Source organism: Lolium perenne, chromosome 6 (assembly GCF_019359855.2).
Source record: "Lolium perenne isolate Kyuss_39 chromosome 6, Kyuss_2.0, whole genome shotgun sequence".
Lineage (NCBI taxonomy): Eukaryota > Viridiplantae > Streptophyta > Magnoliopsida > Poales > Poaceae > Lolium > Lolium perenne.
In genome coordinates, this window is record NC_067249.2 from 273,358,219 (window position 1) to 273,384,208 (window position 25,990).

General features: G+C 48.4%; 1 protein-coding gene and 2 long non-coding RNA genes across 3 annotated transcripts in view; 2 read left to right on the forward strand and 1 right to left on the reverse strand.

Moving 5' to 3' along the window:
- Positions 1 to 25,990, reverse strand: part of LOC127326849 (uncharacterized) — a 152,928-nt gene that overhangs the window by 75,662 nt on the left and 51,276 nt on the right. The gene's annotated exons all lie outside the window — the stretch shown is intronic.
- On the forward strand, positions 8,260 to 9,865 carry LOC139832228 (uncharacterized). Its single transcript, XR_011746958.1, has 2 exons — positions 8,260 to 8,344; positions 9,654 to 9,865. It is a non-coding gene; the product is annotated as an uncharacterized lncRNA (long non-coding RNA).
- LOC139832229 (uncharacterized) lies at positions 12,664 to 14,329 on the forward strand. Its single transcript, XR_011746959.1, has 2 exons — positions 12,664 to 12,798; positions 14,109 to 14,329. It is a non-coding gene; the product is annotated as an uncharacterized lncRNA (long non-coding RNA).

Consider the following 25,990-nt stretch of genomic DNA (forward strand, 5'->3'; position numbering starts at 1 on the left):
CTCTGAACTTTCAATTGGTATCAGAGCTTGGACTCTTTTTAAGGGCTTCACAACCTTAAGAGTGAGATGGATAAACTATTCGAGGGTTTGGATGAAGATGCTAACCTTTCGGTTAAGGAGATGAAATCCAGATTCTTAGCATATGATGCTGAGAAAAAGAAGAAGGAGGATGAAGTCCAAAGCCAAATGGCACAAATGAGTGCCATGCTTAAAAACCTGACTAGTGGGACTTCTAGTGGGGCTTCGGTCCCTCCGGAAGGTTTCCATGAAGTCAATCATGACTATCCCAAAAACACTTCACCCATGCCTCATATAAACCATAGTGGGAATGTTCCCCATTTTGATGGAACTCACTTTCCTTTTTGGAAATCATCTATGGAGTCTCATATTCGCAGCTGCAGTGTGGAGTTGTGGGAGATCATCGAGAATGGTTACCGGAAGCCACATGATCCCATTAGGCTAACCTCCACTGAGTTCTACAACCGCCAACTCAATGCCTCTGCACGTGACAAGATTAGAAGTGGCATCAACCGCAAGCTCCTTGATCAAGTCAATGACATTGACTCCGCTAAAGAGCTTTGGGATCGGATTGTAGTACTCCAAGAGGGAACCAATCTGATCCAAGCAGCTCTCTATGAGTCAGCAAAGACAGAGGCAACTATGTTCATGATTAGAGAATGAGAATCCTTGGCCGATGCCTATGGAAGGCTTGGTGCTCTTAGAGTAAAGGTCAAGGGCCTTGGATGTGAAAAGTACAATGATGGTTTTGAAATGAATGAAGAATTCATCAAGTCCAAGGTCATTGCCATGATTGCTATCAAACAAAAGGACACCAACCTTGCACTCAACTTGCAAATCCTTACCAAGCAAGCTGATCTGAACGCAGATGATCTAGTCTCCTATGTGGCAGCCAATGACAACATGGCCAAGACATGAGAAAGGCTCATGGCGATGAACCGTGTCGATGAATCCTCACACAACCTTGCCTTGAAGTCTAGGGCTGACCAAGAAAGAGAAGAAGCCTATGAAATCGAAGAAGGTGAAGAGATGACATCAACTAGTGACATCGCGACAGATTTTGCCTTCTTTGCCAAGAAGTACAAGACGAAGTTCCCAATGTCCTTCAATGAGAAGAAGAAGAGAACGTGCTACAACTGTGATGAAGATAGCCACTTTGCAAATGAGTGCCCTTATGAAAAAAGGGTAGACAAGCCAAAGTTTGTCAAAGGGGTCAAGCCAAGATTGAAGCCAAACCCAATCAATGAACGATACAAGAAGAACAAGGGAAGAGCCTTTGTTGGGGCTAAGTACATTTCCGATAAAGAGGAAAAAGATGAGGAGAAGGAGGCCGGAGTGGCTGGTTTGGCTTTCTCCAAACCCAGGTCACTCTTCACATATGACTACTCCAAGGACTACTCCACAGAGTCCTCAACTCCGAATGATATTGGTTCATCCTTCATGGCAAGAACAACTCAGGATGATGACTCCGATGACTCTCTCTCCTCTACAATCATCGGCTCTTGTCTAATGGCAAGGGAAACCAAGGTAATGGAACCCCCACCTTCCCTATCTAGTGTTCTAGATGATGAAACTGAAAATCAAGATGAGATGGCTATGCAAAAGGAACTTTACAAAGTTAGATGCACCCTTCGTGGTGATGCTCTTGTCAAATTTGATTACTTGATGGACTCCCTCAAAGAAAGGGATGAGTCCATTGAGGAATTAGAATATCATTTGAATGATGAAGAACGGAGATTCAATCTCCTAAGACAAGAGCTGAAAAACGAAAGGTGCATATCTCAAGGCCTTAAACAACAAATTGAAACTTTTGAATTAGATAAAGTTAAGGACCTAGAAACTATTGAAAGGGCTCAATTATTGGGCCAAGAGCTTGATGCTTCAAAGAAGGAGCTTGAAGTTGCTCATGCTTCTCTCACTAGGTGATGGGGATGTGCCCTAGGGGGTATGTTGCCAGTCTCACTCGTCATGGAGAGTGGGGCTCAGGAAGAGTTCCAGTCGCCCCGAGCGACCGGGCCCCCGGGTCCCTGGTGCGACTGGGCGACAGGACCCCCCAGGCCATCGGGCGACTGGGCTGGAGTCTTCAGATGGGCCGGCTGGACGGGAGGCCCATGCGACTGGAGACGGAGATTACTTGGATGAAGAGCAACGAATCCCGGATCATTAGCAACTGATATGATTCGAACTTATCTCCATGTAACCCTAGGTCGGGGGTGTCCATATAAACCCCCGAGCTAAACCCTAGAAGACAAACCATCTGAGATCCAATCTCCGCTCATAGCTCTTTGCGTAGCCGCCGACTGAGCCCCCCCATTGCAATTCCCCACTGAGCAATAAGATCTAGCAGGACGTAGGCCTTTTACTCTCCGGAGGGGCTGAACCTGGGTAAAACCATGCGTCCTGTGTACCTCGTTCCGCACTTGGCCATGTCTTCTTGCTCCCGCATCAACGAAGTGCTACACCCTGTAGCACCTGCCGTGGTCACATCCACGACAGTGGCGCCCACCGTGGGGCATGGGACATCAGGCCTCCGAGCTGCGGCGAGGCCCTACTCGCCAGTTTGCCGGGCGGTTGCCTCCGGCAGGATGATCGCCACGGGCAACTTCTTCCACATCCAGCCGAGCACCTACCACCCGGCTCCATCGCCCCTCTCCCACGCTTGGATGGTGCCGGTCGGCACGATCAACCTCTTCGTCGGGCTCGCCGGCGTCAGCGACCCCACCGAGGTCCGCCCCGGCAAGCTGCGCGACCCCTACGCGCCGGGGCAGCTCCTCACCGCCACCCACCCTCTCTCCAACGAAGTGTACACCGAGGGCGAGTCGGCGCTGGAGGACGACGCCGATTCGGCGGCCGCGATGTCGGCTGCCGGATCCATCGTCGCGGCGTCACTTGGGGACTCCATCACCCTAGTCTCCAACCCGAGCGACTTCGAGGACAACTCCACCCTCCCCCTCTCCGACGGTGACTCGGAGTCCGACTCCGTCGACGCCCCGGGATACCAGTATCCCACCGCCGTTTTCATGGCGACTGGTGACAAAGCGCCTCCCCCTCCAGTCGACCCCTTCTCCACGCCCCTCCCCGCGACCGCCGACGCCACCGAGATCGAGGGGCATCGGGTGGCCCTGGAAGTGCAGAGGAAGAAGGAACTAGCCGAGCGGCAGAAGTTCCGCCTTGAGCAAGATTCGGTGCGGGCTGTTTCGCAGTATCGCCAGCAGCGCAATCGCCTGCGCATGGAGCGCGCCCGGGAGCAGGGTTTTCCCAGCGCCGCCTCAACTTCGACGACCCGGACGGAGATATCCGAGTCGCCCAAATCCAGAACCACGGCGTCCCGGAATCGAGCCGAACCGCCTCCGACCGAGCGGCGCACGGCGCGCCACCACCACCCCCGCCACCACCACCACCTGAAGGCCGGCCGGCTCCTCGCGTAGAAGTCGACACCAAAGGATTGCCCCTCCACTCGTCACCGGCAGACAATGTCGCTGCCGCCCAGGCCGCCCTCGCCAACCTCCCCGACACGGGGGAGGGCGCACTCTACGTCCAGCACGCCAAGGCCTTGGTCGCCAAGGCCCTCGAGCAGCAACACGCCGCGGCGGACTCCCAGGGGCGGCTGTACTCGCGCTCTTCGGCCAGTCGCGCTGCGTCGTCTGCAGCAGCCAACCGCGCAGTCGCCAACGCCAACAACTGCCCACCTCTGGCGCCGCGCGCCGCCCACTCGACCAACAACCGAGTTGAGCCGCGCCCCCCGCGCGCGATGGTGGCTGCCAACGGGCAGCCAATCGACGCACGCACTCACATCGTCAACGACTAGGCATGGCGCGCCCGCAATCGCCTGGACGCAGACTACAGAGAGGAGCCGCCACGCCAGAGCGCGTTCAACCGGGTCGGCCCAACATGCTTCGGCCCCATGATAAGAGGCGAACCTTATCCTCCGGGGTTCAAGGGCCCCCGCGACATCGAGAAGTACGACACACACATCGATCCCACGGTCTGGATCGACTCGTACATGATGGCAATGGGCATCCAAGGATACTCCGAGCTACTCGCCGCCCGCTACCTGCCCCTCATGATGGATGGAGTGAATCACCACTGGTTCAACACTCTCACCCCAAACAGCATCGACTCGTGGGAAGAAGCCCGCGCTGCCTTCATCCAGCACTTCGCAAGCGCGTACACCCGCGCCACCACCATCGAGGACCTGGATCGCTGCATACAGGGCCCCCGCGAATCGACTCGCCGGTGGGTGCAACGCTGGCAGGACATGTGGACGACCTCCAGCGGCATCAGCACGGACACGGCGATCTACTGCTTCCGGCGGTGTTGCCGATATGAGCCCCTCGGCGCCAATCTACGGCGCATCAGCAGGGACAACATCTCCATCGCCGAGCTGTTCGACATCGCTCAGCGCTACGCCGACGAAGATCCCACGATCGACTCGGACGACAAGTTCGGGCAGCGGCGCAATCGCCGCCCCATTCGAACCGACACTCGCCGCGACGACTATCGCTTCAACACTCGCCCAAGCAACGGCAAGCACCAAGCCGACGGCGGCCACGCCGAGTTCGTCGTCAACGCCGACTACGGGCAGCGCGATCAGAAATACTCCCGCCGTGACAACCGCGGCCCGAGAGAAGACCGCCCCCAGGCAAAAGGTTCGACGCGCACAGCTTGCTGGATGCCCCGTGCATCTACCACAGCAGGGAAGGCAAGCCCTCCACGCACACGACGGCAAATTGCTTCTCCCTGAAGCAGATAGAGAAGGCCCGCCGCGCCAAGGAAAACGGCGGCGGCGACCAGAACAAAGATCGCAACAAAGACCAGGATCAGCACAAGGAGGACGGATTCGGCCGCAGCGTCGGCTCCCTTCACACCTTCACCGGGGTCGGCGACCGCCACGACAAGAAGGTCCTCGCTCGCTGACATAGGCATCCCCAATGGGCCTGCCAAAGATGGTACCCGGGGTTTACTGAAGGCCCACGACTCGAAGAATATAAGATTCGGAAGCCCAAGATATTGTTAAGGAAAGATAGAGTTGTATTAGGAAATATAGACTTGTAATCTTACGGGATAAGTTAGAAACCTTCCCGGACTCTGTAACTTGTGTATTACGAATCCCTCGGCTCCGCCTCCTATATAAGGGGGAGTCGAGGGACAAAGAGAGGATCGATTCATTGTTTCACGTAACCCTAGTTTTCATAATCGTCGAGTACTTTTCGGCTGAAACCTTCGAGATCTACTTGCCCTCTACTTCCAACTAAACCCTAGTCTACAATCCGTAGGCATTGATAAGTTAATCCCTTGTCACTCGCGCCGTAGCTGTCAACGCAGTCGTCACGGACGTCCCCCGCTGGCTCAACTGGTCTGAGCAGAGCATCACATGGAGTCGCGAAGACCACGCTCCACGTATCGAGTACCCAGGGCGGGTAGCCCTGATCGTAAAACCCAAGGTCGCCGAGTACTGGCTCTCGAAGACCCTGATGGATGGAGGGAGCTCCATCAACATCATGTACTACGACACCTTCCGGCGGCTCGGCCTGCCCGATTCGCGCCTTGAGACGACGAGCGTCACCTTCCACGGCATCGTCCCTGGGTGAAAGGCATTCCCAATCGGCAAGGTCACGCTGCCGGTGACTTTCGGTACACCGGCGAACTTTCGCACCGAGCGGATCTCCTTCGAGGTGGTCAACTTCCGCAGCCCATACCACTGTGTCCTCGGTCACCAGGCGTTCGCCAAGTTCATGGCCACGCCCCACTACGCCTATAACATGATGAAGATGCCTGGGCCATGCGGCATCATCACCGTCCATGGCGACCCAGACCTCACCCTGGAGTGCGAGGACAACGGCGCCAAGCTCGCTGACGCCGTCATCACCGCCGAACGCGACAACGTCGCCGAACTCGCCAAGTACCCGGTCGACAACAACGACCCCGCCATCCTGGAGAGGCCTACGGAGCTCGACTCGTCCACGGCGACCTTCAAGCCAACTACGGACACTCGCCAAGTAGATCTTGTAGAAAATGACTCGAGTAGGCAGGTTACCATTGGGACGGGCCTGTCCGCCCAATAGGAAAGTGCGCTCATCAAGTTCCTCCGTGAGAATCGTGATATCTTTGCATGGAAACCTTCTGATATGCCAGGTGTCCCGAGAGAACTTGCCGAGCACAAACTCCACGTTGATCCCGCCGCGCGTCCCGTCAGACAAACGCTACGACCCGTAGGCGAAGAACGATGGCGCGCAATCGCTGAAGAGGTGAACCGGCTACTGGCCGCCGGCTTTATCATGGAAATCAAGCACCCCAAGTGGCTGGCAAACCCAGTCCTGGTGCTGAAAAAGAACAAGATGTAACGTCCCGGAAAATATTCCAAATTAGATTTGTTTGTCGTTTGGTTTTCGCGCCATCGTGACGTCATCTGCATATTTTCTGGCACATTTTCAACCGCGAAGTTATTTTATTAAAAACCCTATTTTGGTTTTGCTAAAATACCCCGGTAAATTATATCGTCACTCCGCTCTTCTCTTAATTGCAAAATAAAACGAAACAACATTTTTCCGGTCCGTTACTTTAAATAAAATGTGGTGCTAAAATTATTTTATCGTTTGCTAAATAAAAGTGGGCGAAAGCCTGACAAAGTTTTGGCCCAAAACTAGCCCAAGCCCACCTACCACCTTGGCCTATTTAAGGGCAGCTCCCCTCCCTTCTTCCTCCTCTCCAAACCCTAGCCCCCAAATCAGATCTGAGATCCCCTTTTTTGCTCCAAAAATCTCCACCTTTCTTCCCCAAATTCTGCTCCAAAATCTTGTCCATTTTTTTTTGTTGTTCCAAAATCTCTGGCCGCCGGCCGTTTTTCTTTCCGCGTGCGAGGGAGTTGCCGGCCGCTGCGCCCGTCGCCAGCGTCGCCTCGCACCGCGCGCCCGCTTCGCCAGCCTTGCTCCCGCGCCGCCCCAGCTCGCTCCCGTCCACGCACGCCACAGAGCCGCGCGCGCGCTAGCCGCCACCTGCCCCGGCCGGCCCGCACGCCCCGCTCAGCTCGCGCTGGCCGCTGCCTCCCCGCGCGCTGCTCGCCTCCCGCCGCTCACACCACGCCACCTGCCCCAGCCACGCGCGCCCGCGCCAAGCCCAGCCACCCAGCCGCCACCTACCGCCCGAGCCGCTCGCCACCTACCGCCCCAGCTCCACCGCACCAGCAGCCGCGCGCATGCGCCGCTCCAGCCAGCGCCCGGCCCCACGCTCGCGCGCCGCGCCGCCTCGCCCGAGCCGCCTCGCTCCAGCTCGCCACGTGGCCGACCGCACGCAGCAACCGCAGCAGCAAATCAGCAGCACAGTGGCACAGCAGTAGCAGCACAGCGCAACAGCGTTTCTCATGCAGTTTCCGGCGCAACTTTTGTCCAGTTTTTGTCCCGCGTTTTGGCGCCCGCCACATGCTCGACAAAATATCCGCTCGACTTTTGGCCCCCGTTTTCCCGGCGACCGTGTCTGTTCTTTTCACCCATCTACCGGCACAACCACCACTCCACCACCGACGCCGCCTCTCCGACTCCGGCGCGACCACCACCCGTTCACCGCCGCCGCCTCTCTGACTTCGGCGCCGACTCAAGTTCGACACCGACGCCGCCGCCGCCAAGGTCTACTTCCTGGCGTTCGACGCACCGACTACTTCTGCGGCTCCGACGCATCGGCTACTTCCACTTCGACGCGGAGGCGACGACATGGACCGAAGACCCCGGCTTCGACTACTTCCTCGACATCGGCAACTTCCGCTACTTCCACTCCGCCCCGGCGACCACCTTTGTTTCGGTACCGTGAGACCCCGACCATAAGCCCTATTTTCTAAATGTGCTATTTTGATCTTGTTGCATCTTTCTTACATGTGCATCTATCCTGTTGCATCTTTCTTTGATTGCATCATACCATACATGTTGCATCGCATCGCATATCATGGGGTTGTTCAGGTAAATAGTGAATCACCTAATAACTAAATATGGAATTGTGCGGGATTGTTATCTCATCCCGGTTCCATTTAATTTTGCGTAGCGCACCCATGCCATGTTTATGCCATGCTAACAACAATTAATATGCGGGGTAGATAAACAACTCGAACCTAATAATTGCTTGTTCGGGATTCCGATTCTGCTTAATTTGGATAAGTGCATCGCATCATCGTTGCCATGACCTGCATATCATCTTGATCATGCCGATTCTTCTGCCGTAGTAGTAAGATCTGCATCCGATGTGTGTTCCAGCATTTGCTTCTTCCCGGATAGGATCACGAAGTGGTGTGGTGAGATACGATGAGTTCTCCGACAAGTTCTTCTGCAGCTTTTCACAGGCGAGCCCACCTCCTTCACCTATTTTTACATTTTGCTCTCCCTCGCACTGCTATCCTTATGATGCGCTTCTTTATCGAGTCACGTGTCCTATTCCACTTGTTACCATAATAATCCTATATGTATCATTCCTTATCCATAGCCGTTGCTTGATGTTTGAGCCTTGCGAGTCGTAGGCGTGTTTAGGATCTGTTGTTTACCTCGATCTGTTATCGGGATATGTTGGGTTATTGGGAGGTTATCACATGCTATATCAGTTGTTGGAGATACACATGCTTTATGTAATTGTTAACAACTAAAATTGTAAGCAGAGGCATCTGTGAGCCCCTTTGCGAAAGCATCGGAACTTTGACTCGCTAATGTCCCCTAGGACCCGAGTTCTTGTTATCTGTTCCGAGATTGAGCGCTCTACCCGTACGTGGGGACGATTATTGGGACCCCCCCTCACCCTTTACCTTTTCTCAAGTCAGTTGAAAAGGGGGCCACAACCTTGGTTTTATTTGCCTATGCCATGTATGACATGTATGCCATGCTTTACTTCCTGTTGCCTTCGGGTGTTTACTTCCTGTTGCCTTCGGGTGTTTATATTCTGTACTGTACATTGCGGGACGTTTAGCGAAGCGTGTGGTTCGCACGCCTAGCCGCCGGCGCAAACCCTGAGTCCGTCTCGGAGTACGGCCGGACTTCGTTACGGGTAGCTTAGTCGGGTGGCCCCCCTAGACTTTCTTGTTGAACTGGGAACGGTCTTGTTGTGAGACATCGCCTGTAAGAAGCGGGTCGAGCATGCGTATGGTTACATTTGGGCAACCCCTGCAGGGTGTACATCTTATCGATAAGCCGTGTCCGCGGTTATGGACGACTTGGAATTGTATAGCTCGATCATAGAACAACTTACACCCTTGATGTTGCTGTTAATAACTTGCTAATAACTTGTCTAGTAATATAGCATTACTACAACGGTTACCTAATAAAACTTGTCCACCGAGTGAGTGCCTTTGTAAGTACTTCCTTGCGAGGGGGGAACACATCGGCTATGTTATGTTTACAGAGTATAGAACTGTTAGTTATGCGCTCTCTCATCTTCTCTGAATAGACGGATGTTGTAGCGTGTCTCTATTGGTTATAGTTTTGCTGCCGCTAAACCTACCATATAGCCCCAGGCGATATATATTTATATTCGCCCGGCGAGCATAGCCATTTCTAGTCTCGCTAAGTACGTGCCGGAGTTCGTTCCTTGGTACTTACTCTCGCCTTTTGTCTTTCTCTTTGCTTCCTTCCTTTTGTCGGCAACCGATGGCCCGACTTCGACAGGTACAAGATGACGACGTTAGCAAGGTTACCCTTCCGGCTTGGCCTGGGCAGGGTTATGGACGCCACTGGTTATCTTCAGGACTCTTAGTCCAATTTGTATCTTGTCCGTACTCGGATGTATTCGATCTTCTGTATGATTTGGATCTTTGTATTGTATATTTGTATCTTGACTCGTTGGAGTCGTTGTTGTAATATATGTCTCTTGTGGGCTCTATTGTAAACTTGTTGTAATGTTACCGCTCGTGTTAATTCCTCTGGCATCACGTGTGTGATTCGTCGCGCACGTCGTGTCGGAGGGCGTCTCTGAATCGATATCGTGCGGATTTCGGCGGATTCGCTGGGATCCTCATGGTACCGGTTCCGGGGCGTCACAAGTTGGTATCAGAGCCAGGTTGACGGTACCCCACTAGTCCAGCCTGTAGGATAACCTTGCCAACGGTCGTTGAGTTAGAGTGTCAAAACCTATTTTCGAAAACTCGTTGGATAGATCTGATTAGCTCTGTTTTTCTCCTTATCTATATTCTCTCTCCTCTTACCTTTGCGAGTTTTGGATCTTCTCTTATCTGCTTCTCTGAGTCTTAGGATCCGACGTGGGTTGGACGATCTCTGCCTTAACCTAATAGAACCGATCTTTGAAGACCTTCCGACAGAAGAACATCACCGGCGGCTACCTCTGTCTGCTTCGGTGACATCATCTTTGGTTCCGCGATCCTTCTTCAACTCTTTGTGCTCTGTTCCCATCGAGTCTTAGCTGTCAACGCTTATCAAGATCGCCAATCTGAATTCCGGGAGTTGGTTACACGATTCTCCTATTCATGTGCAGAGTAATACTTCGAGTGCGGGATGGAGTCATGACCATACCGACTACCCTTATTATTCGCTCATGTTACTTGAATGGGTGGATCAATGTGAATGTTACTCCTTCCATGTTTGTTGTATGGAGCCTGCTCATCTGCAACCTGAGTTTCTCGAGAGTGGCACATCATCGCCGATGAAACAACAACTTCTTGTTGGTGGTGTCGACCGCCCAAGCTGGAGCAAGACTTCTTGTTAGTGGTGTCGAGGAGTTCGACACACCGCCAGAAGATCCGATAGTCCACCTCTCTTCCCCCGTACCATGGCGTGGAATCTCGGGGCGAGATTCCTTGTTAGTGGTGTCGTTTGTAACGTCCCGGAAAATATTCCAAATTAGATTTGTTTGTCGTTTGGTTTTCGCGCCATCGTGACGTCATCTGCATATTTTCTGGCACATTTTCAACCGCGAAGTTATTTTATTAAAAACCCTATTTTGGTTTTGCTAAAATACCCCGGTAAATTATATCGTCACTCCGCTCTTCTCTTAATTGCAAAATAAAACGAAACAACATTTTTCCGGTCCGTTACTTTAAATAAAATGTGGTGCTAAAATTATTTTATCGTTTGCTAAATAAAAGTGGGCGAAAGCCTGACAAAGTTTTGGCCCAAAACTAGCCCAAGCCCACCTACCACCTTGGCCTATTTAAGGGCAGCTCCCCTCCCTTCTTCCTCCTCTCCAAACCCTAGCCCCCAAATCAGATCTGAGATCCCCTCTTTTGCTCCAAAAATCTCCACCTTTCTTCCCCAAATTCTGCTCCAAAATCTTGTCCATTTTTTTTTGTTGTTCCAAAATCTCTGGCCGCCGGCCGTTTTTCTTTCCGCGCGCGAGGGAGTTGCCGGCCGCTGCGCCCGTCGCCAGCGTCGCCTCGCACCGCGCGCCCGCCGCCAGCTTGCTCCCGCGCCGCCCAGCTCGCTCCCGTCCACGCACGCCAGCAGCCGCGGCGCGCTAGCCGCCACCTGCCCCCGGCCGGCCCGCACGCCCGCTCAGCTCGCGCTGGCCGCTGCCTCCCGCGCGCCTGCTCGCCTCCCGCCGCTCACACCACGCCACCTGCCCCAGCCACGCGCGCCCGCGCCAAGCCCAGCCACCCAGCCGCCACCTACCGCCCGAGCCGCTCGCCACCTACCGCCCCAGCTCCACCGCACCAGCAGCGCGCGCATGCGCCGCTCCAGCCAGCGCCCGGCCCCACGCTCGCGCGCCGCGCCGCCTCGCCCGAGCCGCCTCGCTCCAGCTCGCCACGTGGCCGACCGCACGCAGCAACCGCAGCAGCAAATCAGCAGCACAGTGGCACAGCAGTAGCAGCACAGCGCAGCAGCGTTTCTCATGCAGTTTCCGGCGCAACTTTTGTCCAGTTTTTGTCCCGCGTTTTGGCGCCCGCCACATGCTCGACAAAATATCCGCTCGACTTTTGGCCCCCGTTTTCCCGGCGACCGTGTCTGTTCTTTTCACCCATCTACCGGCACAACCACCACTCCACCACCGACGCCGCCTCTCCGACTCCGGCGCGACCACCACCCGTTCACCGCCGCCGCCGCCTCTCTGACTTCGGCGCCGACTCAAGTTCGACACCGACGCCGCCGCCGCCAAGGTCTACTTCCTGGCGTTCGACGCACCGACTACTTCTGCGGCTCCGATGCATCGGCTACTTCCACTTCGACGCGGAGGCGACGACATGGACCGAAGACCCCGGCTTCGACTACTTCCTCGACATCGGCGACTTCCACCACTTCCACTCCGCCCCGGCGACCACCTTTGTTTCGGTACCGTGAGACCCCGACCATAAGCCCTATTTTCTAAATGTGCTATTTTGATCTTGTTGCATCTTTCTTACATGTGCATCTATCCTGTTGCATCTTTCTTTGATTGCATCATACCATACATGTTGCATCGCATCGCATATCATGGGGTTGTTCAGGTAAATAGTGAATCACCTAATAACTAAATATGGAATTGTGCGGGATTGTTATCTCATCCCGGTTCCATTTAATTTTGCGTAGCGCACCCATGCCATGTTTATGCCATGCTAACAACAATTAATATGCGGGGTAGATAAACAACTCGAACCTAATAATTGCTTGTTCGGGATTCCGATTCCGCTTAATTTGGATAAGTGCATCGCATCATCGTTGCCATGACCTGCATATCATCTTGATCATGCCGATTCTTCTGCCGTAGTAGTAAGATCTGCATCCGATGTGTGTTCCAGCATTTGCTTCTTCTCGGATAGGATCACGAAGTGGTGTGGTGAGATACGACGAGTTCTCCGACAAGTTCTTCTGCAGCTTTTCACAGGCGAGCCCACCTCCTTCACCTATTTTTACATTTTTCTCTCCCTCGCACTGCTATCCTTATGATGCGCTTCTTTATCGAGTCACGTGTCCTATTCCACTTGTTACCATAATAATCCTATATGTATCATTCCTTATCCATAGCCGTTGCTTGATGTTTGAGCCTTGCGAGTCGTAGGCGTGTTTAGGATCTGTTGTTTACCTCGATCTGTTATCGGGATATGTTGGGTTATTGGGAGGTTATCACATGCTATATCAGTTGTTGGAGATACACATGCTTTATGTAATTGTTAACAACTAAAATTGTAAGCAGAGGCATCTGTGAGCCCCTTTGCGAAAGCATCGGAACTTTGACTCGCTAATGTCCCCTAGGACCCGAGTTCTTGTTATCTGTTCCAAGATTGAGCGCTCTACCCGTACGTGGGGACGATTATTGGGACCCCCCCCTCACCCTTTACCTTTTCTCAAGTCAGTTGAAAAGGGGGCCACAACCTTGGTTTTATTTGCCTATGCCATGTATGACATGTATGCCATGCTTTACTTACTGTTGCCTTTGGGTGTTTACTTCCTGTTGCCTTCGGGTGTTTATATTCTGTACTGTACCTTGCGGGACGTTTAGCGAAGCGTGTGGTTCGCACGCCTAGCTGCCGGCGCAAACCCTGAGTCCGTCTCGGAGTACGGCCGGACTTCGTTACGGGTAGCTTAGTCGGGTGGCCCCCCTAGACTTTCTTGTTGAATTGGGAACGGTCTTGTTGTGAGACATCGCCTGTAAGAAGCGGGTCGAGCATGCGTATGGTTACATTTGGGCAACCCCTGCAGGGTGTACATCTTATCGATAAGCCGTGTCCGCGGTTATGGATGACTTGGAATTGTATAGCTCGATCATAGAACAACTTACACCCTTGATGTTGCTGTTAATAACTTGCTAATAACTTGTCTAGTAATATAGCATTACTACAACAGTTACCTAATAAAACTTGTCCACCGAGTGAGTGCCTTTGTAAGTACTTCCTTGCGAGGGGGGAACACATCGGCTGTGTTATGTTTACAGAGTATAGAACTGTTAGTTATGCGCTCTCTCATCTTCTCTGAATAGACGGATGTTGTAGCGTGTCTCTATTGGTTATAGTTTTGCTGCCGCTAAACCTACCATATAGCCCCAGGCGATATATATTTATATTCGCCCGGCGAGCATAGCCATTTCTAGTCTCGCTAAGTACGTGCCGGAGTTCGTTCCTTGGTACTTACTCTCGCCTTTTGTCTTTCTCTTTGCTTCCTTCCTTTTGTCGGCAACCGATGGCCCGACTTCGACAGGTACAAGATGACGACGTTAGCAAGGTTACCCTTCCGGCTTGGCCTGGGCAGGGTTATGGACGCCATTGGTTATCTTCAGGACTCTTAGTCCAATTTGTATCTTGTCCGTACTCGGATGTATTCGATCTTCTGTATGATTTGGATCTTTGTATTGTATATTTGTATCTTGACTCGTTGGAGTCGTTGTTGTAATATATGTCTCTTGTGGGCTCTATTGTAAACTTGTTGTAATGTTACCGCTCGTGTTAATTCCTCTGGCATCACGTGTGTGATTCGTCGCGCACGTCGTGTCGGAGGGCGTCTCTGAATCGATATCGTGCGGATTTCGGCGGATTCGCTGGGATCCTCATGGTACCGGTTCCGGGGCGTCACACAAGACATGGCGTCTGTGTATAGATTACACAAGCCTCAATCGCGCCTGCCCTAAGGACCCATTCGTCCTCCCTCGAATCGACCAAATCATCGACGCAGTCGCCGGCTCGGAGTCGCTATTCTTCCTCGATGCCTACTCCGGGTACAACTAGATCAAGATGGCGGTTGAGGACCAGGAGAAAACTGCATGCATCACACCACTCGGCGCGTACTGCTACACCGCCATGACCTTCGGCCTCAGGAACGCCGGAGCCACCTACCAGCGGTGCATGAACAGCTGCCTCAAGAGCCAGATCGGGCACAACGTCCACGTCTACATCGATGATGTGGTTGTCAAGTCGACCAGGCAGGACGACCTAGTCGCCGACCTAACCGAGACCTTCGCCAATCTCCGGCGCTACAAGATCAAGCTCAATCCCCTGAAGTGCACCTTCGGAGTCCCCTCGGGACAACTACTCGGCTATGTCGTCTCCAAGCGAGGCATCGAGCCCAATCCAGAAAAAGCTTCGGCGGTCATGCGGACCAAAAGGCCGACCTGCCTGCTCGACGCACAGAAACTCGCCGGGCGAGTCGCAGTGCTCAGTCGCTTCATCCCCCGACTCGGCGACAAGGCAATGCCACTCTACCGCCTCTTGAAGAAATCAGACTCCTTCGAGTGGACGGAAGAAGCACAAAAGGCCTTAGAAGATCTCCAAAATGCCTTGCGGAACGCACCCATCCTCGCCACGCCTCTACCACAAGAGACCATGCTCCTCTACGTCGCCGCATCCAACCGAGCCGTGAGCGCCATCATGGTCGTCGAGCGAAAAGAAGAGGGAAAGGAACAACTCGTACAGCGCCCAGTCTACTACATCAGCGAAGCCCTCACCGAGTCCAAGCAACGGTACCCACACTACCAGAAGCTGGTCTACTCGGTGTTCAGAGCCCAGAGGCGGCTGGCCCCTTACTTCCACGAGCACCCTATCAAGGTCGTCGCGTCCACGCCACTCGCCGACATCATCCTCAATCGCGATGCAACCGGTCGAGTCGCCAAGTGGGCAGTCGAGCTCGGCGTCCACGACATCACATACGAGCCACGCCGCGCGATCAAATCCCAGGCACTGGCCGACTTCTTTGTCGACTGGGAGGAAGCACACCAGCCAACTTCCCCGGCAGACCTCAAGCATTGGACCCTCTACTTCGACGGCTCCAAGAACCTCGAAGGGGCAGGAGCAGGAATCGTCCTCATCTCACCAAAGGGCGACACCATGAGGTACGTCCCGCAGTTACAATTCGAGCCCTGCACCAACAACATGGCCGAGTACGAAGCACTCCTCCATGGCATGCGCATCGCCAAGGAAATGGGCGCAACAAGGTTGCGCTGCTTTGGCGACTCCGATCTCGTCGCCAGCCAAACCTCCGGCACCTGCGACGCCACCGACGCCAACATGATCGCTTACAAGAGGGCGGTCGACCAAGCCGGCGCCAGCTTCGCTGGGCACGTCGTCGAGTGGGTCGATAGACGCAACAACGAAGAGGCCGACGCACTCGCCAGGCTCGGCTCCAAGCGACTACCACCCCCACCGGGAGTCTTCCTCGACATCCTTACTCACCCATCGGTGCGAGTGCCTCGGGAGTTCGACATCGCCGAGCCACCCACACCCGACTCCGTGCTTGTCGCAGTCGCCTCCGACACTGGGGACTGGACGGAGCCATACATGAACTACCTCGAGCGACAAGCCTTGCCAATGGATGAAACGGAGGCGCGCATGATTACGCGCCGATGCTAGTCCTTCACCATCATCAACAACGAGCTCTACAAACGCAGCATCTCTGGAGTATTCCAGCGGTGCGTCACCGCTGAGGAGGGTCGCAAAATCCTACGCGACATCCACACAGGGGACTGCGGCCACCACGCGGGCGCACGTTCGATAGTAGCCAGGGGACTGGTGTGTTCTTGCTGTTGTTCTTGCTGTTATGGAGGATTCAACCCTATCTCTAAGCTATTGTGCTATATATAGCACAGGGTGGTACTCTCCTTGGTCGACAGTACCTGTGTGGCTGGTTGTTGTGCTGTCCAGCCCTTGTTTCACCATGCTCATGATTGAGAAAAGATCCTGAGGCTCTCCTTTGGCTTTGGTTGGGACTTGATCCCCCTGCCAAGGCTTATCTGATGGTTTTATTCTTATTTTTACTGACCAAGTGTCATTGACACTTGTTACTGGACAAACTAGTTCTATTTGTTGCTTCTTATGCAGGTTTCAATTTGGACAAGACTTGGAGAAGATCAAATGAAGATCTTATGAAGATTTTAGTATAGGATTAATTCAATGTTGTAATCTTCCATTTTACTTTCTTATTTCTGTTTTATTTACATTCCAATTGTTGTAATATAAAGAATTCTGTAATGACAATGTATTATGTGTGTGAAATCAATAAAGCTCAAGGTTTTATTTATGAGCTTATTGTATTATTCATATTCCATTTATGAATTGTGTTGTATTAATGTGACTTTGTATTTGAATTATAAGTTATAAATTTAATTGAGTTGTTTTACTTCTTTCAAATATGATTGAAATTCAAATTCAAATACCAAATCAAATGCCTCTCCAAAACCCTAGTTTCAAAAGAGGTCATGTCGAAATTCATAGTACTCACATTGCTCTAACCCTAATAGCAACGAGAGAGAAACCTCGATCACTCTTAGGTTTTATGCAATTAAGTGCGAAAATTTCCCCCATTTTGCGATGAAATGCACATCCCATTTCTAAATCTACCCCTCGTCTGTCCTATGTGCTGGGATATTACAAGATGTTGCCAATGCTTACTGATAGTTGTAGCTGAAGAAATAGTGGCTGATGCAGATGCAGATGCATATGGTGCTAGAAAGGTTGTTTATGTTGATTGGTATTTGGTAGAATTAGAAGAACATACATATTTGGTCATTGCACCAATAACTGACACAGAGATGGCCAAAATGTTTGGCATTCCAGTTGATGGCAGAGATAAGGATAAGGATGACACTACTTTGCATGCTGATGCTAACAAAAATGCAGTCCTTCAAGATGTGGATGAAGAACTGATGAAAGAGGCTGCAGATGATGTAGATGATGCAGATGCTAATGAGATGTTAAAGTTGTACGATAAAGAGAACCTTGTCATTGAAGTTGGGAAGTTGTGGCCAAGCATTAATGATTTTAGGATGTCTTTCAAGACCTATGAAGTGAAACATGAGTTTAAGGCCAAGACTATGTGGACTGATCAAAAGAAATTTTATGCTAGGTGCCAAGGTTTTGATGTGAGTGCCAATCCTTGCAAATGTTACACATCAGCTAGACGACAACCTGGTGGAAATACAATCACAATAAATCAAATCTCACATCAGCATACTTGTATGACCAGTTCACAGAGAGTTTCAAAGATGACATCACAGCTTTGGATCACATAGAAGATTACTCCCATTTTAACCAAGACACCAACCACTACAGCAAACAAACTTAAAATTGACTTGGAAAAGCAGCACCCGTTGTGCTAAAATATACCACAGTGTGGAAGGCAAAACAAAGGGCAATGAAATCATTATATGGTGGCTTTGGAAATACATTTAGGATGTTGTATAGTTTTCTAGCAGAGGTGGAGAAGAGGTCACCTGGCAGTGTGGTGGAGATAGATACTGAGGTAATAGAGGATGGCAAGGTTTATTTTAGCAAGTTTTTTATGTTTTCAAAGCCTTGCATTGATGGATTCAGAGCAGGGTGCCTTTGATGCATGTAAAATGCATACATAAACTTTGTAGTTTATTGTCATATATTCCAACATATTTGCATGTTATAAGATGTTATATTCAAGTTTTGCATTGATTTATGGGGATTTTCCATTGGTCCCCTTTCATTGGTTTATAACTTTGCAGAACATGAAACCCTTGTTTTGTGTATTTTTAAGTTTCAGGGACCTTATGGAACTCAAACGGAGCGAGGATTTTTCTGAACTCAATATTTTCCCTAGAGACACAATATGAGAAGAATAAGTACCAAAAGGGGCCCACGAGGCCCGAACGAGCACATGTGGCGTAGGCCCCACCCTAGGCCGCACCACCATGTCCCGTTCTCTCCTAGAGCATCTGCAGCCATCCGTTTTGATCTCAAACTGACGGGCTTGACATAAAAACCACTATATCTCAGAGGAGGTGGCGCGGAGACACTAAAACCACGAAACTGAGGCTAAACCTGCGAAGATTGGAAGGGGAAACGCTGCCGGAGCCATGCCCGGTTGCATCTCCACCCTCTCCAAAATCATCAACACCGCCACCATGATGAAGAGGGAGTAGTCCACCTCTGGACTATGGGTTTGTGGCGGTAGCTTGATATATCTCTCTTGTGCTATGTTGTTTAGATGCTATATGAGCTGCCTATCATGAGTATGGCCATATTTGTAATTCCTATGTGGTGGATCTTTTGTTTTATTGGATGATCAATGAGATCTGAATCTTTATTGTGTTCTTGATGTATTAATAGATGCATATTGTTACCCTGTTCATTATTACTTGTGCTGATCAAACTTGTATGCAAGAGCATGTGTGGGGGATGGTGTGTATTAGATGGAGTAACATGGTGGTAGTAATGAGTTATGATAGCAAGCCTCATATATACTATGGTCTTTACCAATTCTTTTGTTACCTCACTAGCGATAAAGTGAATGCATGTGCTATATAATTCTTAGTGACAACTAAGATTCATGTTTAATCTATGTATCATATGCTTGGCCTATTGTTGATGGGTTCGTTGCATAGAAAACAAAAATTTTCTACCGTGAACAAGAACAAAACCAAGATCCAATCTAGGAAAAGCCAAGATCTAATCTATGAAGATCGAAGCAACGAGATGTATGTGAGACTAACCCTCGAAGATTTCCAAAGCCTACGAGATTAGGTCTCGTTGTTGATGTAGTCGATCATCCAGTGCTGCAATCCGGCAGCACTTCCGTACTCGGTCGTGCGTACGGTGTCGATGAAGCCCGTCCTCTCCCCGTTCCAGCGGGCAGCGGAGGTGTGGTAGATCCCCTCGGAATCCCAGCAGCACGACGGCGTGGTGGTGGTGGTGGAGGAGAAAAACTGCAGGGCTTCGCCAAGCCGGAGCAGCTCTATGGAGGAGGAGAGGGGGGCGGCCAGGGTTTGGTGTGTTGGGGTTGTGGTGGCCGGCCACCCCCTCCCCTCTTTATATAGGGGGGAGGCCGGCCTAGGGTTTCCCCCTTGGCCCCACCTCTTCATTTATCTCTAAATTTAAACACTTTAAATTGGAGATAGATTTTATCTCTAAATTTAAACACTTTAAATTAGAGATAGATTTTATCTCTAGATTTAAACCATTTAAATTAGAGATAGATCTTATCTCTAGGGGTGGGCCGGCCTAGGCCTACATGTCATAGTGGGCAGGACCCACCATGCCATGTGGCGCCCATGTGGCCCCTCCCGGGGTGGTGGGCCCACCGGTGGCCCTCTAGAACCTTCTAGAAGCTCCGGTCAAAATACCGAAACTTTTCCCGAACCCTAGAAATCAACTTCCCTTATATGAATCTTATTCTCCGGACCATTCCGGACCTCCTCGTGATGTCCTGGATCCCATCCGAGACTCCGAACAAACTTCGGTCTCCATCTCATATTCCGAATCTACTTATGCGACATCGAACCTTAAGCGCGTCACCCTACGGTTCGTGAACTATGTAGAGATGGTCGAGACTCCTCTCCGACCAATAACCAATAGTGGGATCTGGAGATCCATAATGGCTCCCACACATTCAGCGATAACTTAGTGATCGATTGAACCATTTACATACGATACCAATTCCCTTTGTCACGCGATATTTTACTTGTCCGAGGTTCGATCATCGGTATCTCCATACCTTGTTCAACCTCGTTACCAACAAGTACTCTTTACTCGTTACCGTGGTATGTCATCTCTTGTGATCCAATCACATGCTTGCAAGCTAATCAGACGACATTCCACCGAGAGGGCCCAGAGTATATCTATCCGTCATCAGGATGGACAAATCCCACTGTTGATCCATATGCCTCAACTCACACTGTCCGAATACTTAACCCCATCTTTATAACCACCCATTTACGCAATGGCGTTTGATGTAATCAAAGTACCCTTCCGGTGTAAGTGATTTACATGATCTCATGGTCGAAGGACTAGGTAACTATGTATCGAAAGCTTATAGCAAGTTGAACTTAATGACTTGATCTCATGCTACGCTTATTTGGGTGTATGTCCATTATATCATTCACCCAATGACATAACCTTGTTATTAACAACATCCAATGTTCATGATCACGAAACCATGATCATCTATTAATCAACAAGCTAGTTATACAAGAGGCTTACTAGGGACTCCTTGTTGTTTACATAACACACATGTATCAATGTTTCGGTTAATACAATTATAGCATGGGATGTAAACATTTATCATGAACACAAAGATATAACAATAACTAATTTATTATTGCCTCATGGGCATATCTCCAACAGTCTCCCACTTGCACTAGAGTCAATAATCTAGTTTACATTTGTAAAGATATAACACCTTGGCCTTCTGGTGCTTATCATGTTTTGCTCACGGGAGAGGTTTTAGTCAACGGATCTGACACGCTCAGAAACGTATGTATTTTGCAATTCATTTGCGTCTTAACACATCACTCATTTTCCAAATGAGTCGGCATTATATATGCTTAGTCCTCTGGTGGAACCTTAATTCCGCGGTCTGAAATATGTCACTAATATTATCACACACAATATAGCTTCAAAGTTCTGACGCTATCGGAACTACACCAAGTTCTCGAAGAACTCCTCGACTTAACATCCTCAGTCATTGTCAAAAACAATGACATACTCTGCCTTTGTTTGTAGAATCCGTCACAATATATAGAACTCATCTAAATCTAGCATAGACTTCTTCTAGCTCATTGTGCTACCTTTTAAACAACACTTAGCCTAATTGAGATTGAAATTTTATTTTTTTTATATGAGACCAAACTAATATCGGTGCAACACCTTACAGCGATTTGTTTATCATTACCCCATATAAAACTATATATATATATCCTTGGTTCTTCTAAAGCACTCAGGGATATTCTTACTGTCGTCCAATGATCATTGCATGAATCATTCTGGTATATGCTCGTAACACTTTAGAGCACAGGACATCTGACTTTGTACATATTATTCGTGATCTAAAATCACTCATGTGTTTTTACACGTCGAGTGTCAAATACACTCAAGTCTTGCTAAACCGTCACATGAAAAGAACACCTTCTTTATATTGAACTACTTCAATATTCATTCTATGTACTTTGACTTAAACTTATTATGTGTTTCAATCTATCTTCATAGATCTTGACACTAAATATGTTTCAGTCCATATCCTTTCATTGAAGTTAATTCTCAACGAAACCTTTTAATCACATCAAGTATATAATTACATCATTTATAATCAATGATATGTCAGCCACATATAATATTATAACTATGTCTCAGCGCTCCCACTTAATTTCTTGCAAATGCAAGCATCTTCATCGTTTCTGGTGAAATCAAAAACTCTTTGACTATTTCATCCGGTGAAGATTCCAACTCCGCGATACTCACTTCATCCAATTGAAGTTTGTATACCTATCTAGTATTCCACGGACCAGCAAAACTCTTGGTTGTATCTAGTATACATCCTTAATACACACTTATGGAAGGTATGTATTTCTGCCATCCTACTAACATATCTCATAAAAGAAATATGTAGTGGCTACTAGAATAATCCATATAGACTATAAGCATTGCTACGGAAGATCTAATCTTATCGTAGTCAACTCTTTGAACTTTGTCGTAAAACGTCTTTTCGACAAGTCGAGCTTATTCAAGGATATTGCATCCAAGTCTATTTAATTTTATAGATCTTTTTACTTTCAAAAAGTATTCACCTATCTTGGATTTCATGGCGCATAGCCATTTTAAAGGAGTCAGGGCCCATCATAACTTCTTTGTATGTAGTTGGTTCATTATTGTTCAAAATCAATCCTTTGTCCACAAATCATTTATTTGATCACAAAGTAAACCATACCTACAAGGTTCAATGTGTATTTCGATCTCCATGACTATAACTCTTTTGTAGACATGGGAGCTATGATCGTCATGGCCGCTTCCGGAACCATTTCCGATGCTGCGCTACTCTGATCATCAGGCTCAGGTTCATAAACCTTATCAAATTCCATTGTCCTCCCACTCAAATACTTCGTTAGAAACAATTTCTTGGAAATAAGTAAGAAACATCGACAAACACTTTTGTCTTTGTCTCCACAGTGGAAAGAATTCCCAATCAATTCTCTGGGATAACCAACAAAGACATTCATCCGATTTTGGTTGTAAACTTATTTACTTGTGCTATGCATACCAAAATTTAAGAAAGGACTATTAGGGTTTATCCCCATGCCATAACTCGTATGGTGTCATTTCAACGGATTATGATGATGCTCTATTCAGTGTAAAAGCGGTAGTCTCTAAAGCATAATCCACAAAAATATAATGGCATCATTTCATATTATCTCATCATTAACCCAACAAGGTTTGGATACGTCTCTTGGAAACTCCATCATCACTATGATACTCCAAGAAACGTGAGTTGTAGAACAATTTCATAACTCTCTTAGATGTTCGCTAAAACTCGTAATTCAAATATTTCCACCATGATCCAATCATAGATATTTGACTTTTCTATTACGATGATTTCCACTTCATGCTGAAATTTATTTGAATCCATTCAAACGTTTCAAACTTCTTCCTTATCGAATGTATCCACATATATATACTCAATTCATTGTTGAAAGTTTTCATGAAGTAGAAGAATCTCCCGCACACAACTATGCCTAATGAACCACATACATCATCATGTATGTTTCCACTAAGTTAGTTGCCCGTTCAACTCTTGGCCTATGAACGGTATTTCAGTCATTCTCTTTAGAAGAGATTTGCAAGCGCCAAACGATTCAAAAATCAAATGACTCCAAAAATCCATTTGCATGGAGTTCCTTCATGCGTTCCTTTCTAACATGACCTAAATGGCGGTTCCACTAATAAGTGGAATTCACATCATTTGCCTTATGGCATTTTAGCGTCAGTGTTATGCATGGGTGCTTCACCATAAAGATTTATAATAACTTATCCATAGTACATGGAATACTGTCATAATTTGAACAACTCATTGTTTTCATTTGACTAGAACAAAACAACAATTATAAAGTTCTTTATTATAAATCTGAAGGGCTAGGTAGAATGCCAACGACGAGCACAATAACACTTTATTTTGTTCCATACGTGCATTCCTACCATATTCCTTGTCAGTCACATAGGCCATTGTATTCTTGTATTGCGTTGTTTTATATGACACTTCATACCAACCAATATGGTACATCTACCCAAGAATTTCATTGTGTGACCAAACAAGGAATACATTCATAACATGTATATCATATATATACACCTGAGCTAGACTTTCTAGTCTTTTCTTTCTTTCTGCCAAAATCTTTTGTAGTTTCTCTTTTAGCTTTCCTCATTCTCAGAAAACACTTCAACATCAATAACTTCTAGGTTTGTTAATCTAATACCAATAACCTTGAGGTTCTTACTTTGAAGTTGATCATCACATGACAAGTGTTCCGGATTTCACTATTAGTAACCTTTTAATGTGATGAACAATTTCACTCACAATTTTTATCCATCAAATCATGACGTCTTTTCGAGACCATGTCTATACATGCTAGGCTCGTAAAGTTTAACCTCAGTATTCGCATGTGCAAATCTGGCTTGCACCCGTTGTATGTACACGTAGAATCTATAACACCCGATCATCACGTGATGCTTCGAAACGACGAGTCTTAGCAACGGTGCATACTAAGGACGATCACTTCATGGATATGTGAATATCGTTAGTGCCCAACTAGTTGGTGGATCGGGACACCTAGCGCCTTCAACCTTCGTACATTCCCATAAAACTTATGAGTTTATGTAGTCTCACTAAATTATATTCTATCATCTTGCAATAAGGTTTTAGATATCACATATATCTCATACCTCGCTTATTTCTGAAAACAAAATTTCCAACTCCTTACTTTTCAAACGGATTTGAACTTCAAGTTTCACGGAGACAAGATGATTTTAAGGTACTAATTGAAACCATTTCTCTTTGAATCAGCAACGTGAGGTTTACCAAAAGTTTGCATTAGGACTTAATCATATCTTGATTCTTTAACAATACGGTACCAGTCCGTAAAGTTACTTGTCAGACTTAACATTATTTCTATCTCAATTACAAGACTAGCGCATGGTAGATAACGGATGCCAATTCTACAAATTTAATTCAAAATACTATTCAGACTATGTTCATGATAATAAGTTCATGTTTTAATCTAATTACTAATGAACTCCCACTTAATACAACATCCCTCATAGTTGTTTAGTGGCACACGATCCATATCCACTACACCAAAACCGATCATCACGTGAGATGATGTAGCTTCAATGGTGAACATCAACATGTTGATCATATCATCCATATGACTCGTGTTCAACCTTTCGGTTTCCCGTGTTCCGAGGCCATGTCTGTACATGCTAGGCTCGCCAAGCAAACCCAAGTATTTCCGCGCGTGCAACATGGCTTACACCCGTTGTATGTGAACGTAGAATCTATCACATCCGATCATCACGAGATGCTTCAAAACGACGAACTGTAGCAACGGTGCATACGAGGGGAGAACACTTTATTATCTTGATATTAATGTGAGGGATCATCTTATAATGCTACCGTCGCGATCTAAGCAATATAAGATGCATAAAGGATTAACATCACATGCAATTCATAATATGTGATATGATATGGCCTTTCTTCTTGTGCTTTTGATCTCCATCTCCAAAGCACATGAGCATGATCTCCATCATCACCAGCATTGCACCAAGGTCCATGGCGCCGCTTCATGGTTGTCTATCACTTATAGCTACTATAACAACTACTTGAAATAAAGCTATTACAAGATGAATAGACACGCAGGTCTTAACAAATTTAAAGACAACCATTAGGCTCCTGCCGGTTGCCATAATACAATAATGAACATCTCATACATCAAATATAATCATCATCACATCATGGCCATATCACATCACCAAACCCTGCAAAAACAAGTTAGACGCCTCTAATTTGGTTTGCATATTTTACGTGGTTTAGGGTTTTCGAGTAAGATCCAATCTACCTACGAACATGAACCACAACGGTGATACTAGTGTTGTCAATAGAAAGAGTAAATTGGATCTTCACTATGGTGGGAGAGACAGACACCCGCAAAGCCACTTATGCAATACAAGTTGCATGTCAAGCGTGGAGCAAGTCTCATGAGACGCGGTCATGTAAAGTTAGCCCGGGCCGCTTCATCCCACCATCCCGCAAGATGCAAAGTACACTAACCAAAAACAACAAGAGCATCAACGCCCACAAAACCA